This window comes from Mus musculus, chromosome 14 (assembly GCF_000001635.26).
Source record: "Mus musculus strain C57BL/6J chromosome 14, GRCm38.p6 C57BL/6J".
Classification (NCBI taxonomy): Eukaryota; Metazoa; Chordata; class Mammalia; order Rodentia; family Muridae; genus Mus; species Mus musculus.
Genome location: NC_000080.6, coordinates 123,918,713 through 123,937,444, shown reverse-complemented (window position 1 = coordinate 123,937,444; position 18,732 = coordinate 123,918,713). Strand labels below are relative to the sequence as shown.

At 38.8% G+C, this 18,732-nt stretch overlaps 1 protein-coding gene and 1 non-coding gene across 3 annotated transcripts in view; both read right to left on the bottom strand.

Moving 5' to 3' along the window:
• Itgbl1 (integrin, beta-like 1) overlaps positions 1 to 18,732 on the bottom strand; it is a 318,929-nt gene that overhangs the window by 41,421 nt on the left and 258,776 nt on the right. The window lies entirely within an intron of this gene.
• Positions 3,600 to 3,727, bottom strand: Gm25272. The gene has a single exon (XR_003951296.1). It is a non-coding gene; the product is annotated as a small nucleolar RNA SNORA17 (small nucleolar RNA).

Sequence of the window (18,732 nt, the reverse complement as noted above, 5' to 3'; positions counted from 1 at the left end):
CACTCACTCTCTTAATAGCATATACTCACTCACTCTACTAGTTAAATTGGCCCTCAAAGCCCTTCCTCATTTTCATAATTATACTCATACAAACCTAAACTTCATAAGAAGTAACCTCTATTTTTCTTTGATTCTAATTACCAAACCAAACTTTGAGCAAATTAGATCACAGGAAAAAAACGAATTATAACATTTGAACAACTCCCTATCTATGGTCCCCTTCCTGGACCTTCATTACATTCCTCCTCCAGTGCTTTTTCCACATTTGCATCACCATACACTATGATAGCCAGCAACCTTTCACAGGAAACAAAACTAGTCTACTGCCCGCCCCCATCGCTTTAAAACTTCTAGTAATCTTCTTTAATTTAGAAAAGAAAAGAAAATTTATTCTTCCAGACCCTATTTTGTTGCTCTGAGATTAAGGTCTGAACTCATCTTTCTCTACTTCTTGACCTCAGCCTTTATGATCTTTTGACTGTTTAACCAATAATTATAAATGGACTCTTTGTACTTCATGTTACACACATTTAAAATTTAGAAACATCAAATATTATATATATATATATGTATGTATGTATCTGAGGCTTCGGGTACATTTACTTTAACCAAAAAAACCAAAACATTTGGGCACTTGTTTGGTTTTTTTTTTAAATCTTTTATTAGATATTTTCTTGATTTACATTTCAAATGCTATCCTGAAAGTCCCCTATACACCCCCCTCCCGCCCCACCATGCTCCCCAACCCATCCACTCCAATTTTATGAGAAACTTGATACTTGGCTATGCCTGCCCATCAGAGGCCATGCAATTAACAAAACAAAAAACACCACTATATAATCTCCTTCCCCTAGCACTCTCATTCTTACTCTCACTCTTTCTGGGGCAACAGACACTTCATTGCGCAGAGCAAACAAATCATCCTTCCTGGTAGGGAACAATTTGATAAGAGTGAGATCAATCAAGAAGGTGGACTTCAGAAAATCAAATAACCCCATTAAAAAATGGGGCTCAGAACTGAACAAAGAATTCTCACCTGAGGAATACCGAATGGCAGAGAAACACCTGAAAAACTGTTCAACATCCTTAATCATCAGGGAAATGCAAATCAAAACAACCCTGAGATTCCACCTCACACCAGTCAGAATGGCTAAGATCAAAAATTCAGGTGACAGCAGATGCTGACGAGGATGTGGAGAAAGAGGAACACTCCTCCATTGTTGGTGGGAGTGCAGGCTTGTACAACCACTCTGGAAATCAGTCTGGCGGTTCCTCAGAAAATTGGACACAGTACTACCGGAGGATCCAGCAATACCTCTCCTGGGCATATATCCAGAAGATGCCCCAACTGGTAAGAAGGACACATGCTCCACTATGTTCATAGCAGCCTTATTTATAATAGCCAGAAGCTGGAAAGAACCTAGATGCCCCTCAACAGAGGAATGGATACAGAAAATGTGGTACATCTACACAATGGAGTACTACTCAGCTATTAAAAAGAATGAATTTATGAAATTCCTAGCCAAATGGATGGACCTGGAGGGCATCATCCTGAGTGAGGTAACACATTCACAAAGAAACTCACACAATATGTACTCACTGATTAGTGGATATTAGCCCCAAACCTAGGATACCCAAGATATAAGATATAATTTGCTAAACACATGAAACTCAAGAAGAATGAAGACTGAAGTGTGGACACTATGCCCCTCCTTAGATTTGGGAACAAAACACCCATGGAAGGAGTTACAGAGACAAAGTTTGGAGCTGAGATGAAAGGATGGACCATGTAGAGACTGCCATATCCAGGGATCCACCCCATAATCAGCATCCAAACGCTGACACCATTGCATACACTAGCAAGATTTTATTGAAAGGACCCAGATGTAGCTGTCTCTTGTGAGACTATGCCGGGGCCTAGCAAACACAGAAGTGGATGCTCACAGTCAGCTAATGGATGGATCATAGGGCTCCCAATGGAGGAGCTAGAGAAAGTAGCCAAGGAGCTAAAGGGATCTGCAACCCTATAGGTGGAACAACATTATGAGCTAACCAGTACCCCGGAGCTCTTGACTCTAGCTGCATATATATCAAAAGATGGCCTAGTCGGCCATCACTGGAAAGAGAGGCCCATTGGACTTGCAAACTTTATATGCCCCAGTACAGGGGAACACCAGGGCCAAAAAGGGGGAGTGGGTGGGCAGGGGAGTGGGGGTGGGTGGATATGGGGGACTTTTGGTATAGCATTGGAAATGTAAATGAGCTAAATACCTAATAAAAAATGGAAAAAAAAAGAAAAAAAAGAGTGAGATCAAAGTGTAGAAGAGAGCTCTGGGTAATAAGTTTTCAGTTTCTTGAAACAAAGATCCTTCAATGAGTTGAAGCTGATTAAAGTGGGTGTGGCAGATGACCAGAATATGTAATCATTCCTAAACCTTCATAAACTTTAAGTTGAAAAGTTATAAAATTGAATTTGAATTTTTGCCAAGATTATCTTGGAAGCAATTTGGAGAATACATAGATCAAGTCTCATAGGAGGTGCAGTGGAAAGGTTGACCTGGAGGACAAATTGTGATGTTCTTAGAGCCAGGAGACTGAGAGGCAAAGATCTGCAATGAGGTTGTGGCAAAGGTGGGCAGGAGATCAGACATTACCTCATTTGACTGAAAAAGACTGTCTAAACAAGTGCAGATGCCCATGAGAAATATCATCCACAAGGCCACAACCTTGAAAATAATTTTTAAAAACTCTTTCTAATTCTAAAGGTAACCAAGATCGGCACTCTTAAGTTTGTGCCATCATTTCTTTGAAGACTTTGCTTATATGAATGCCAAAGTCTAATTAAGAAGAATAATCAAGAATACAAAAGTAAATATTTAATATAATTTCTTGCATATGCAAGCACCAACACAAGATTCTGATTCCAGTACTTTAATGAGCTCTTTCTTTAAATGAAACAAAGACACCCCCTGGAGTTCTGAATTGTCTCCCAGTTCACAATGAAAATATATATTAGGGAAACAGATGTTTTCAGATTTGAATTTCAATAAAAATTAAAAAAACATAAACAACAGAAGTGAGCAGATGTTCAAAAGCCAACAATATCCTAAAATGGAAATTATCACTCTTATTAAGAGGAAAATATGTAAGTCATAATTTTAGTCATGTTTCATTTTAAAGTCTTTAAATTTTAGATAGCTGTCTCATTTCTAATATGTTAATCTAAAAACATACACATTTATAATAGACACAGAAGACAAGTGCCAGGACCAGCTCTCTCACACACTGAATACCCTAAAGGACAGTTTACTCATAACTCCTGAGATGGTCAAGACTGCTCTCTGGAGTACTAAAGCTGATTAGGTCAGCTCTCCTGCTCTCATGACTCCAGAGCTGGTTCTTCCATGATGTCCACTTGTGGTATAGGGCCACTTCTGTACTACCCTCAAACACCCATAGGTCTCCATGCATTATAGTACTGGGAATGTATCATCTTGGGTATGATCTGCCCCTCTCCCAAGCATACATAGACTACTATCTCCCTGTCTGGGCCGCATGACATAGATCTGATGGTCTTCTTGAGCTCACTTTTTCCTGGGACTGGTAGACTACTAATCATTGAGATGTTCACAGGTCTGAACACTAAATATAGACATAGCCTCTCTCTGTGTCATCTTCTGATGCACCTGTGACACAGCAACCACACCTGCAACACTTCTAGGGCAGCTTCATTTCTTGTAAGAAAGCTTTTTTAATATGTATCATTAAATATGTCTATATTTTTAATGATTTTATTCCAATGTGGTTAATCTTCTTTAAAATCTAACTCTTGAGTTCTTCCTGCATTACCCAAATCTCATCCTCTTCACATTGATTCTAAATATCTGTTGAAATTCTAAAGCTGACTGTTTGTTCAAATATTAATTGTGCACACATGATAATTAAAACATTTCAGAAACACATATGTCTGTTTCTAACATCTTAACAGTCAGCAGTTTTTTGCCTTGTTTGTTTTTTTTTTTCAACTTGTATTTAATGTTATTGAATGTAGGATACTGTAAGGACTCTGCATGGTTCAATGATTCTCTTGCAATAATTGACCTCAGTCTATGGTAAACACCAAACTTAAGTCTAGATTTCCTCTCTGCCATCAACAAGTAGGTGAATGTAGCGAGACTGCTTTTGGAGCTGTCTCTGAATAGCAAGGTATCTTCAACTTCTTTGTCAATAGGATCCATATTCCTTTAAATTAAAATCTGATATTAAATTTTAACTTCAAAGCTCACCAGATTACCTGATGTTCTAATAAACATGTTATTTACTTCTTCATTTTTAAAGATTCACTTATTTTTTTAATTTATATGAGCACACTGCAGCTGTCTTCAGACACACACTAGAAGAGTGCATCATATCCCATTAGATATAGTTGTGAGCCACACATGTGGTTGCTGGGAATTGAACTCAGGACCTCTGGAAGAGCAGTCAGTGTTCTTAACCCCTGAGCCATCTCTCCAGCCCTAGTTACTTCACCTTTGGATATTTGACTCTTTCCTACACTTTCTGACTCAATGGACATGCTACCTCAAGTATTGGTAGTGAAGGCAACTTTTCCCTTGCTGGATCTTACTTTGTACAGGATCTTACTTTGTACAGAATAGAAGGGTGATAATTCCACTAGGGGGATCTGGAAACAAGGAGAGAAGCTATGTGAACTGACTGGATTGAAAACAGAACATTTTAGAGCATGAGTGTAGCTCATATCTTTCATTGATCATTGGAAATTTTTTTGTTTCATTTTAAGGTAGCTCAGCATCCAACTTTATTTGCAATCCAATAATATTTCCACATTATAACTGAAAAGGAAAAAGACTAGGTATAAAATATTTACATTTTAATATTTGACTAGTTAAAAGAAATTAATCTACTGGTTCACATAATATAATTTTTTTATTATGGATATTTGGTTCACAATGACACAAATAATACAACAAACTAGAGTGTGTTTTTCATGGTTAATCTTTACTAACACTAAACTATTATAAAAAAAATCATTCATCTTATTAATTTGTAAAACTTTAAATTGACCATGCTTGAGTCTGAGGTAGGAGGATGACTGGTTTTATGCCAGACTACCTCTTCTCAAACAAACAAGGAAATACCTACAACCATACCTCTACATTTTTAAATAAATGGAGTTTTCATCAATTGAGTTAGATATTTTTCAAAGCTCTCAAATAATCCTTAATGTATATATTTCATATAAGTTGCAGATATCTTCATATTAAGAACTATTTTAAATTAAATATTGCATAAAACAATTATACTTTAAAGGGTGTTACCCTAGAGCCTTCTTCATGAAGAAACACAGCATAGAGGTATAGAGCAGGAAACCCAGTGGAAAACCCCACAAAGAATTCTTTTCATGACTGCCAATGGCTTATACCATGGTATATACAAAGAAACAGTAGAGGGTCCATGCCAAGGTGACACTTCAACCTCATGGAAAGTGGAGGCCAATATGGAATCAACTCTGTTCACCTTTATCGTACACACTCAGTTTCCACCACTTAATTATCTTACAGTGAAGAGAAATCTCAGCAATTAAAATAAGAATACAGAATTCATTTATGATGCTATCCTGAATTCATTTTCTTTTAGGCATTGTGTCATGAAATACACAATATTTTATTTCTTGCTGTACTGATGTATACTTGCTGTATATATCAAGAAGTGAGCATGTTTATTTCCACACCTTGGTATATTCTGCTTCATTTCAGAGTTTCTAGGTTCAAATTTCCTGTTATAATTATATAAAGGCTTTAAGGTTTTATCCTGATGCAGTTCATGGAAGATCCTGTAATATTAAGAAATTATTGCAGATAATTTTTCTGAGGAAGAGAGATATCCTCGGCACAACTATACATTAGGTCCCTTTATTTCCTAGGGTCCAAAATTTTGTTTTATTCAAGTCCAAAATATATGCAAAAAAACACTGTACTGTAAAAACCTTGTGCACAGGGAGGTGGCAACCATTCTTCTGGACACAGCAGAAGTCAATGAGAAATTTATGTTCTTTTTGTACAAGGCAGATGAATATTACTTACTTACAGTATTTTACCTTTTCCTCCTCAAGACATGTATATGAATCTAAGAACCCAGTATGATCCTTAGAATATGAGGGTAAATGTGTCCTCAGGCATGCATTTTCACAGTCCTACCATAGAATACACATGCCTTACCAACACACATTTTTTAATTAGATATTTTTTATTTACATTTCAAATGTTATCCCCATTCCTGGTTTCCCCCTCTGAAAACCCCCCTCCCTCCCCACTCCCTCCTGGTCAACAACCCACCTACTCCTGTTTCCTGACCCTGCCTTGGTCCTGTGAAGGTTCTATGCCCACATTGGAGACCAAGGACCAAGGACTTCCTCTTCCATTGATGACCGACTAGGCCATCCTCTGCTACATATGCAGCTAGAGCCACAAGTTCCACTATGTGTTTTCCTTGGTTGATGGAGCTCTGGAGGTACTAGTTAGTTCATATTGTTGTTTTTCCTATGGGGCTGCAAACCCAACACACATTTTTTTTTCATTTTTTTATTAGATATTTTCTTCATTTACAATTCAAATGCTATCCCCAAAATCCCTATACCCTCCCCTCCCCACCCCGCCCTGCTCCCAAACCAACCCACTCCTGCTTCCTGGCCCTGGCATTTCCCTGTACTGGGGCATATAATCTTCGGAAGGCCAAGGGCCTCTCCTCCAAATGATGGCCGATTAGGCCATCTTCTGCTACATATGCAGCTAGAGACACAAGCTCAGGGTGTACTGGTTAGTTCATATTGCTGCTACTCTTATAGGGTTACAGACACGTTCAACTCCTTGGGTACTTTCACTAGCACCTCCATTGGGGGCCCTGTGTTCCATCTAATAGATGACTGTGAGCATCCACTTCTGTATTTGTCAGGCACTGGCATAGCCTCACAAGAAACAGCTATATCAAGGTCATGTCAGCAAAATCTTGCTGGCATAGGCAATAGTGTCTGCATTTGGTGGTTGATTATGGTATGGATCCCCGGATGGGGCAGTCTCTGCATAGTCCTTCCTTCTGTCTCAGCTCTAAACTTTGTCTCTGTAACTCCTTACATGGGTATTTTGTTCCCCATTCTAAGGAGGGATGAAGTATCCACACTTTGGTCTTCCTTCTTCTTGAGTTTCATGTGTTTTGCAAATTGTATCTTGGGTATTCTAAGTTTCTGGGCTAATATCCACTTACAGTGAGTGATAAAATTCAGGTGATAGCAGATACTGGCAAGGATGTGGAGAAAGAGAAACACTCCTCCGTTGCTGGTGGGATTGCAAGTTTGTACAACCACTCTGGAAGTCAGTCTGGTGGTTCCTCAGAAAATTGGACATTGTACTACTGGAGGATCCAGCAATACCTCTCCTGGGCATATATCCAGAAGATGTTCCAACTGGTAATAAGAACAAATGCTCCACTATGTTCATAGCAGCCTTATTTAAAATAGCCAGAAGCTGGAAAGAACCCAGATGTCCCTCAACAGAGGAATGGATACAGAAAATGTGGTACATTTACACAATGGAGTACTACTTGGCTATTAAAAACAATGAATTTATGATCTGGAGGGTATCATCCTGAGTGAGGTAACCCAATCACAAAAGAACCAACACACATTTTAAAAATACAAACATTTTAAAAATTACTACACACATATTTTTATAAATTATATATATATATATAAGCATTTTGCTTGATATTATGCAAAGGCTTCACCTGTCAAATTACACATTATCTAGGTGACAACTAATACAATAACTATATGGTTTAATAGTTGGTTGTAAAAGTTTGCTTCTTATTTGATTTTTTAATTGGACATTTTCTTTATTTACATTTCAAACGTTATCCCCACTTCAGGTCTCCCCTCTAGAAACTCCCTATTCCATCCCTCCTCCCCCTGACTCTATAAGGGTGCTCTCCCACCTACCTACCCACTCCTGCCTTCCTGCCCTGGCATTCCCCTACACAAGGGCATAGAGCCTTCACAGGACCAAGGGCCTCTCCTCCATTGATGCCCACAAAGCCATCCTCTGCCACATATGCCACCGGAGCCATGGTTCCCTCCATATGAACTCTTTGGTTTGTGGTCCAGTCCCTGGGAGCTCCAGGGGGGTTGACCAGTTGACACTGTTGCTCCTCCCATGGGGTTGCAAACAGCCTCAGCTCCTTCAGTCCCTTCTCCAACTCCTCCTGTACTCAGTCCGCGATGGTTGGGTGTGAGCATCCACCTCTGTATCTGTCAGGCTCTGGCACAGCCTCTCAGAAGACAGCCATATCAGGCTCCTGTCAGCAAGCATGCCCACACATGATTTTTCATAGTATTTTTCAGTTAGTAAACTGATGCACTTATTTACTAGCCATCATTGGGTATTCATTGCACACTACTGCATTTCATCACTTCATTATTATACATAACAGCGCTCAATCTCTGGTTTATATCAGAAATCATAAAATTCAAAGGATAGTGACAATGTGACCTCCTGCTATTGTTAGGCTTACATTCTGGTTAAGAAGTGTACTGAAACAGCAGTGACACTTATACCCAGAAAAGAGGAACAAGAAAACATGAAAATATCTTGACTTTATTCAGGAAAATGGGTATGATAAGAAATTTTTCACTTAACCCTCTACTCCTATTAATCCAATACTCCAGTCTCATCAACAGATTTGTAAAAAGAGCCTGTTGCAACTTCCTTTCTCCCCTACACCTATCTCCAATCTTCCATTTAAAATTTCCCCCCATTTATTCATTTATTGCAGTTCCCAACACTAACAGGCATTTCTGAGAACCCGAGAGACATTCAGGTCAAGAAAGAAGGGAGGTTAATTACAAATTTTTACTAACCCCTCTTTTCCTCCAAACCCAAACCCCTGGTCTCATCCCCATCTCTGTAGCAGAAAACATGCTGTAGTCTATTCTTTCTGTCTCCAATATCCAATGAATCATCTTATTTATCACCCTTCCTTCTCCCTGCCATTTATCTCATTATCCCAGCCTCTGACACCAGCAGCCATTCCCTGGTAACATTCCAGTCAAGGCTCACAGAGAAACCAGAAGATCAGCTGAGTTTCATATTCTCTCTCTCTCTCTCTCTCTCTCTCTCTCTCCCTCTCTCTCTCTCTCTCTCTCTCTCAAAACACAAACCCAACAAAGATAAGATTGGATATCAGCACCTAGAATTATAATAGTTTCAAACACAGATGCCTAGATCCAGTGTAAGAACACAATCATCAATACACAGGACTGTGTCTCCCCTAGAGGCCAGCAGCCCTACTGCACCAGGCCCTGAGTATTGTAGCATAGTTGGAGCACAAGACAAAGACCTTAAAATAGTCTTTATGAATATTATAGCAGTCTTTAAAGAGGAAGTGAACAATTTAAAGAAATCTATGAAAACACAAACAAAAGGGTAAGGAAATGAATAAAACAGTTAACGGCCTGAAAGTAGAAATAGAATCAATAAGGGAAATCCAAACCAAGGGAAATCTGGAAATGAAAAATTTTGGAACTTGAATAGGAAATTCAGAGGCAAGCCTTGCCAACAGAAGTCAAGAGAGGAAGAAAGAATCCCAGGCATTGAAGATACAATAGAATAAATGGATATTTTGATCAGAGAAAGTGTTAAGTCTGAAATAATGCTAGGAGAAAAACATCTAGTAAATCTGGGACACCAGGAAAAGACTGAACTGAAGAAAAATAGGAATAAAGGGAGGAGATGAAACTCAGGTCAAAATCCAGAAAATATTTTCAACAAAATCGTGGAAGAAAATTGCCCCAATCTGAAGAAGGAGATATCTATTAAGGTACAGGAAGCATACAGAACCCCAAATATATTGGACTAGAAAAGAAATTCCCCTCAGCACATAATAATCAAAATATTAAATGTACAAAGCAAAGAAATCATATCAAAAGCATTAAGGGGAAAAAACATGTAGCATATAACAGAATATCTATTAGAATAACACTGACTTCTCAATGAAGACTCTAAAAATTAGAAAGGCCTTGGCAGATGTTCTATAGACTCTTAACAGGTCATAGATACAGCCCCAGACTCCTGTCCCCACAAAACTTTCAGTAACAATGGATGGAGAAAATAGGCATTCTGTAATAAAGCCACATTTAAGAATTACTGGGGGCTCCTGGCATCCATTTCCTGGAGGAAAGCAGCTGAGGGGTATGGAGTCAGTGATTGCATGGCCAAAAGCTGCTTACTCTCGGCAATTTAAATTTTCCTTAACTCTTTGCCATTCTGTGTCCAAAAGCTGCTGGGTTTTGGCAATTTAACTCTTGATGATAACAGAGGATTTTTAAAAGGGACTTGTTTATCTGGACTCTTTTCCTTAAATCATGGGCTCCTTAGTAGCCAGGCTAGAGGCTCAAAGTTTGTTAACTCTTCAGGAGCTGGAGAGAAAAGAAAAGGAAGAAAGTCAGGCACACACACAAGCACAAACACACCTTGGCTGGGCCCAACCACCTGTTTCATCATTTTCACAAGTGCATATGCATACTTACATACATACACATATACCTACATACATATGTATATACATACATATAGACTGACAAACATATAAATATACACATTTGGTGGATGGAGAACAGTCACAAACTCACACTTTATTTCCTTTCTGGCAATTTATACCTTTGTAGACAAAAGTTCTTTAAAAAAATCACCTCATAGATAAAATGTTACACAGAAGGCAAGTTATAGAAGGATGTTGATAGTAAGTTTAAAGCAGTGTTTCATTCTGTAAGCTCATTATAAGTTCAAAGCATGACACCATTGCATATACTAGCAAGATTTTATCGAAAGGACCCAGATGTAGTTGTCTCACAAGAGACATGCCGGGGCCTAGCAAACACAGAAGTGGATGCTCATAGTCAGCTAATGGATGGATCACAGGGCTCCCAATGGAGGAGCTAGAGAAAGTACCCAAGGAGCTAAAGGGATCTGCAACCCTATAGGTGGAACAACATTATGAACTAACCAGTACCCCGGAGCTCTTGACTCTAGCTGCATATGTATCAAAAGATGGCCTAGTCGGCCATCACTGGAAAGAAAGGCCCATTGGACACGCAAACTTTATATGCCCCAGTACAGGGGAACGCCAGGGCCAAAAAGGGGGAGTGGGTGGGTAGGGGAGTGGGGGTGGGTGGGTATGGGGGACTTTTGGTATAGCATTGGAAACGTAAATGAGGTAAATACCTAATAAAAATGGAAAAAAAAATAAGTTCAAAGCAGCAGGGTCACAAATCCCTTCGGCGCCAGCACCGGGTCACCTTGGGCGCGGAGTCATAGGACACCCCCAAGGTCCCTAGAGGACTCTTCACGCGATCTTAGGACCACCTGTGAGTGGAACACGACTTCTGTTCCGTTACAATCGTGCAGGACCTGAGACAGCATTAGGGAAGCAGAAAACCCAGCTTGACCAGGGTCACAAGTACCTTCTGGTCACCACCAGCACCTGGTCACCATAGGCAGGGAGTCGGCGGACACCCCCAAGGTCTCTAGAGGACAGCTTCTGAGGTAGACCCTGTTTCAGTCGGCCATCAGTGGAAAGAGAGGCCCATTGGTCTCGCAAACTTTATATGCCTCAGTACAGGGGAATGCCAGGGCCAAGAAGTGGGAGTGGGTGGGTAGGGGAGTCGGGGGGGGGAGGGTATGGGGGACTTTTGGGATAGCATTGGAAATGTAAATGAAGAAAATACCTAATTAAAAAAAAAAGTTCAAAGCAACAGTTTCACATGGCCTTGCTTTATCATACTGCACACCTGTGCCTTCATCCTTGGACCTGGCGTAGAATTAATGTCTTTCCTTGATAACAAATTCGTCTCAAGCCTAATTCTCTTCTTGAAGCAATTTATGAAAGCTTATTGTATTCCTTACTATGTGGTCTTTACTTACTAGTCTATGAGGGGGCAAATTTTATTCTTGATTCTAACTTTATTATATCTTTCTGGCAAAACAACTAAAACCATCTCCCTAAAATAATTTGAATAAAATCAGGAATGCTAAGAAGCCATTAATTCATCTAAGCAGCTTTAATGTACTAAAGTTCATCTTCATGTTAATCTGCAGGAAAATTGACTAATAGGGTGAGCTGATGCCCCAAAATCATTAAGGTATGTGATAGTGGCAGAAAAGGCATATGAGCAGCAAGAAGCAATCCTGGGATGAAATCTCTGGGCTGTGCCCCTCCAGAGTGCACCAATCGAATCCATGCAAAATGATAGGTCATCTCCTGGAAACTCACTTGCTGGCTATAGCCTTTTCTAGATGGCTTCTGTCATAATATCTATGTACAAATCCTACCCTACCAAGGCAATAGAATACTTGTTCTCAACCTGTGAGTCCCAACCTCTTTCTTGCACATCAAATATTTATATAATAATTAAATATATATATTTATATATATATATCCCCCCAAATCCCCTACCCACCCATTCCCATTTTTTGGTCTTGGCGTTCCCCTGTACTGGGGCATATAAAGTTTGCCTGTCCAGTGGGCCTCTCTTTCCAGTGGTGTCCGACTAGGCCATCTTTTGATACATACGCAGCTAGAGTCAAGAGCTCCGGGGTACTGGTTAGTTTATAATGTTGCTCCTACAGGGTTGCAGATCTCTTTAGCTCCTTGTATACTTTTTCTAGCTCCTCCATTGGGGGCCCTGTGATCCATCCAATAGTGACTGTGAGCATCCACTTCTGTGTTTGCTAGACCCGGCCTAGTCTCACAAGAGACAGCTATATCACAGTCCTTGCAACAAAGGCTTGCTAGTGTATGCAATGGTGTCATTGTTTGGAGGCTAATTATGGGATGGATCCCTGGATATGGCAGTCTCTAGATGGTCCATCCTTTTGTCTCAGCTCCAAACTTTGTCTCTGTAACTCCTTCCATAAGGGGCAAAGTGTCCACACTTTGGTCTTCGTTCTTCTTCAGTTTCATGTGTTTTGCAAATTGTACCTTATATCTCACTATACTAAGTTTCTGGGCTAATATCCACTTATCAGTGAGTACATATTATTTGGCAAAATTACTGTTATACAGTAGCAATGAAAATAATTTTATTGTTGGGCTCCAGAATATGAGAAACTATGCTAAAGGATTGTAGCATTTAGGGAGGTTGAAACCCACTGTGCTAGAAGCAAATAATTCAACCTAAGGAGTTTAGCCACACTCAAGAAAACACAAGGAATAAATAATCCCAGAGTAGAGATGCTGCCTAGGGCCATACTGATATCTAAAACTGCCCCACCCATCACATGGGTAGCTAGAGGGAACTGTTCCTGAGGGCATAAGAGTATAAGAGCAGGAAAGCTCCTCACCAGCTACAGCATTTAGGAGAGCCAGCCCTGAACCTCACCTCACCTGGGTAGCACAGAAAAGTCGAGTTTGGTAGTGTGGACAAGGGTGAGCTTCTCCGAGAGTGTAAGAGCTGGAGATCTGGCCTCACCCCTTGCTAGCTGTGGCACTTAGGTGAGCTGGCTGTGCCTCTCACCTCATAGCCTGATGAATTCAGGGCTTTGAGTTGGCCCACTATCTGCACTATATATGAACTACCGGAGCACATGAAGGTGCCAGTCATTCAGAACCAAAGGTGTAAGATCTCTAAGACACAGGGCAACAACAGTACATCTGAGAGGAGTCCCAGTGAGCATCCAATATTGATGGTGTAGTGGAAGCTAGAGGCTCAAACAGACCAATAACTCACTGCAATGAACATTTGCAAGAAAAAGCTGTTTGGGCAAAAGAGTAGAGTGTGTAACACACCATGCATGATACTTCCACAGTGAGATTTTCTTTTCTTGTTTGTTTGTTTGCTTGATTGATTGATTTTGAGGGGTCAGAGATTGCAATGGTGGAGACATTGCAGATGTTAAGGGACAGAGAGATGAGTGGGTTCGGGGGCCATGATGTAAAATTTACAAAGAATCAATAAAAGAGTTTTTAAAAATTTCTAGACTAGCAAATTGAAAGAGATGAAACACACACATACACACACACACACACACATACACACGTGCGCACGCACACGCACATGCACACGCACATGCACACATGCAAAAATACATGACCATCACCACCACCACTATCACCATCACCACAAATAACAACATCAAATTAACAAGAATCAACAAATGCCACTTATTGTATCTCTCAACATCAATGGTCTCATTCCTCAATAAGACACAGACTAACAGAATGAAAGTGAAAATAAAATCTATTCTTCTGCTGCATGCAAAAATTCCCTTTATATCAAGAATAAATGATACCTTAGGTTAAAAGAATGGAAAACAATATTTCAAGTAAATGGCACAAAAAAGCAAGATTGTGCAGCTATTTTAATATCTGACAAATTGGACTTTGAACCAAAATTAATCAGAAGATACAGAGAATGACTCTATATAGTCACCAAGAGGAGAAAAATCCACCAAGAGTTCATCGAAATTCTTAACATCTATGGAACAAACACAAGAGTACACAAATTCAAAAAAGAAACAAATTAACATCTTAAATCAAATATTGACCCTCAAACCCTGATATTGGGAGATACCCATAGCTCAATTTCGACAACAGATCGGGTCATCTAGACAAAAACTTAACAGAGAAATGCTATAACTGACTTTATAAACCCAATGGACCTATATTTATAGAACATGACACCAAACACAAAAGAATATACATTCTTCTCAGAACCTCAGAACTTTCTCCAAAACTAAAAATATACTCAGACACAAAGCAAGTCTCAAAAGACACAAATACATTGAAATAACATATGCATTCTACCTGACAACCATGGATTAAAACCAGGTATCAAGAATAGGAAAAACAGAAAGCTTATAAATGCATGGAAACTGAGCAACTCACTATTGAATGAAAATGTGTTAAGGCAGAAGTTAAGAAGGAAATTAAAACTTTCTAGAATTTAATGAAAATGGATACATAATAATCCACAACTCATGGAACACAATGAAGGTAGTTCTAAGAGTCAACTTTATAGGACTAAGTACCTTCATAAAAAAATTGGAGAGATCTCATTCTAATAACTTAATAGTATACCCTAAAGCTGTAGAAAAAAGAAAATAAAACCTCTATGCAAAAGGCATAGATAGAAAGAAATAATCAAACTCAGGGCTGGAAGATATAAAATAGAAATGGCAAAAAGCAAGAAAAAGAATCAGTGAAACAAAGACTTGGTTCTTTGAGAAAAAACTGACAGATCTTTAGCCATATAAACTACAAACCAAATGAAACTTCCAATTCTGGGATTGGGTTACATTTTATTAAGATGTTGGTCATAGGGGGTCCATGCGAACTCCCAAACAAACCCAGCTTTTGACAAGACTATAGATTGCTCTCCACAAACTGATAGCAAGGCCTTATGGCTGAAGACAACATCTGCACAATTCAATGAACTCAGAGAAGTTGAGTAAGTGTTTACATAAAGCCTTCACCCTTGCATACTTGTGTCTTTGGTACAGGAAGATATTCTGCATGATACTGTAAACACCAACACAGCAACAAACCCTTTGATTTGAAGTGGTGTCCTGCCTGCAAGATATGTTAATACAACAGTGACACAATGCTTGTGGGAGTGATCAACCAATGCCTTATGTGACTTAAGTCCCACTCCATGAAATAAAACCTATACCTGACAGTGCTTCATTGACCATGAAACTGAGACTAGATGACCCAGAAACCCTAGGTAAAACCTTCTTCTTTGGTTCTTAAAAAAAAAAAAACCCGAAAAAAACAAAGACAATAAAATGACTCTTGTTGACATTCTGCTATAATCATAGCTCTGTACTTTGTTCAGCCATCATCAGAGAAACTTCATCCTCCAGCATATGGGAACAGAAACAGAAACACAGTCAGATATTATGCAGAGAACATGAGACTCAGGAACACTGAGTCCTAAATGGAATATCTCCATCAAATCACTACCCTCAGGTCTCAGGGAACCCCATGGAAGAGGTGGTGGGAGGAGTGTAAGAACCAGAAGGGAGGAGGGCACCAAGAAAATGAGGTTCCTAAACCAACATGATCATAGTTGATATGAGCTCACAGAGTCTGAGACAGCGCGTAAAAGCACAGGTCGGCACCAGATGGTGTCCTAAAACTGAAAGGAGATGTGAACACATGCCCCCTATCTCTAACCCAGAATTAATCCCCAAGTTATAGCCACATATAAATGAATATTTAGGGTTTTTTTTTTTTTAACAAGGGAACATCACTGAGAAAACAAACTTTCAAAGGGTACGCTGCATTCCCAGCCAGATAGCCAACAGAAAAGGAAATCAAGGTCAGTCATCTTGAGAGGTCATCTTGAGAGGTCATCTTGAGAGGTCATCTTGTCTCCTAACATCCTTCAAGGACTTTTCCTGTGGGTTTTTTATCTTATTATTTTTTATTTATTCATATATATGAATACACATATTCTCTCTTGCCCTGCTCCTTCCCTTAATCCAACAAACCTCGAGTATTTTATGGCTTTTAGTTTAAGGCTTTTATTAGGATTTCTTAAGGTGTGAATGAGAAGTCTTCCATTCTTGGTTCTTTTCCTTCTACTTATTTTGTCCTATTACAATATGTTAGTTTTTGTTTTGTCTTTTAAAAATTTTTATTTTATCGCTTAATTTACTTATTCTTATCCCTTAGGAGTCTGTTTATTTTCTAATAAGATACAGAAAGTGGATAGACCTAGGTGGGAGTGGAGAAGAGGAAGAAACTGGGTAGAATAGAAGGAGAAGAAGCCATAATCAGAATGTATTATGTAAGAAAATACTTTTCAATAAAAGGGAAATTTTTTAAAAAGAAAATATCTTCACTGACAAAAAGATTTGTAGTGAAAAGTCCTGCAGTGATTGCCAAATATATCACCAAAAACACCACAGATGAAATGTGCTTGGTAGCAACATCAGTGCAAAATTAAACAAACCATGTAACTCATCAACTCTTCATTAAGATATTATAGTATTTCATACACAATAAGGCATAAGCTCATGGAGAAAAATAGTTAATTGCACTTTATTCTACAATTTCATGTGAAGAGGTGAAGCAGGTATTTAGAAGTAAATACATAAACTTTAAGAAATATAAATATGTCAGACATTACTACAACAGACTAAGGAATAAATTTGTTTTGCCCATATACTTATTGGCCAAATGTCTTTTTAAGGAATAGAGTGCACTGATTATCTTTGAGTTGTTGTCTTTTTGAAAGTTGATTCAAAAATTAGTGTGTAAAGTTCCTGCCTTCAAATATACTCGTTTTCACTTGTGAATATGAGCAGAGAAGATTATAAGCTGTCAAGATTCTTTAGAGTTCCTGCCTATGACAAAATGATGGGTCCACATGCTGCATTTAAAACCCAGCTGAATGGATAAAAATAGTATTTAACTTTTATAGTCGTTATGAGCTGAAGCAATTTATTGAACTCTTCAACGAGGAAAGAAAACAAAAGACAGAAAGTGGACAGATGAGTCATTTTTCATGTGTTGTCTACATAGTGCTATTCTAGTAATTGGATGATCTAAAGTTTAAAGGAAACTGCATTAATGTCTTTTAGAGACAAGGCAAGCACAGAACATTTCAAAACTGCAAACAAAATGCTGGAAAAGGCTAAAGAATGAAAAAATGACACCATGTAATTAGAAACAGAGGCGCTGAGCATGATAATGAAGACTAAGGCATGACAAAATACATTTAAAATGAAAGAGAAAAGGCTTCTCCTTATACTTAAAACTCCGATTGAAGTCTTGCATCTATAGAAAACCAGTTTGTTTTAGAAAAAAAAAAAAAACCTTTAAAGTAAATATTTGATTCCTTTAAAAAATATTTGAAAGTATAGTGATTTCAGGAATTTTTGTAGGTTGTAATTTAAATAACTGGCTAGATTTTATTCCAAATGAAATCATTTGGAGATGACTCACCCAACTCCAAATGACAATGGCATATGTGTAATTTTGCTTCTTTTGAAATGTTTTCAGTATGTTCAAAGAGTGCTTACTCAAGTCACTTTATTCTATAGTTTTAGAATAAAAAAAACCATTTGGTCGTAAGATTCTGTTGACCACCCAGGGAAACACAGAATACAAACATCTATGAGATGTCAAAATTAATTTAGAATGCATCTCCTTTCCCTTTTTGACTATCACCTTTAAAATGAATACTTAAAGCACCATCGTTCTAATGTAAACAGCCACTTGGTGTCCTGACTTGAGGAAAGAAGATTCCTGTATATGGGACCCTGAGGGAAGTGGAAATATAGTCCGAGGATGTTACAGGCAACCATTTACTAGAAGCAGTCCACCTGCTTGCAAAGAACTTGGTATTTAGGCATTTTCTCCTTTTTTCATGTTCATTAGTATTTTTTAATGTTTCAAAGGACTAGTGTAAACCAGGGGCAGAAGAGATGTCTCAGTGAGTAAAGGTTCTTGCAGCAAAGCCACCAAGGAGCTGAGTTTAATTCCAGAAACACATATTTTAGAGGAGGGAGGAGGGAGGAGGAAGAGGAGGAGGATGAAGAAGAGGAGGAAGAGGAGGAGGGGCGAAAGGAAGAAGAATCCTACACATTTCTTACTACCACATATATGCTGTGGTATACACACACAAACACAAATACACAAACACACATACACACACAC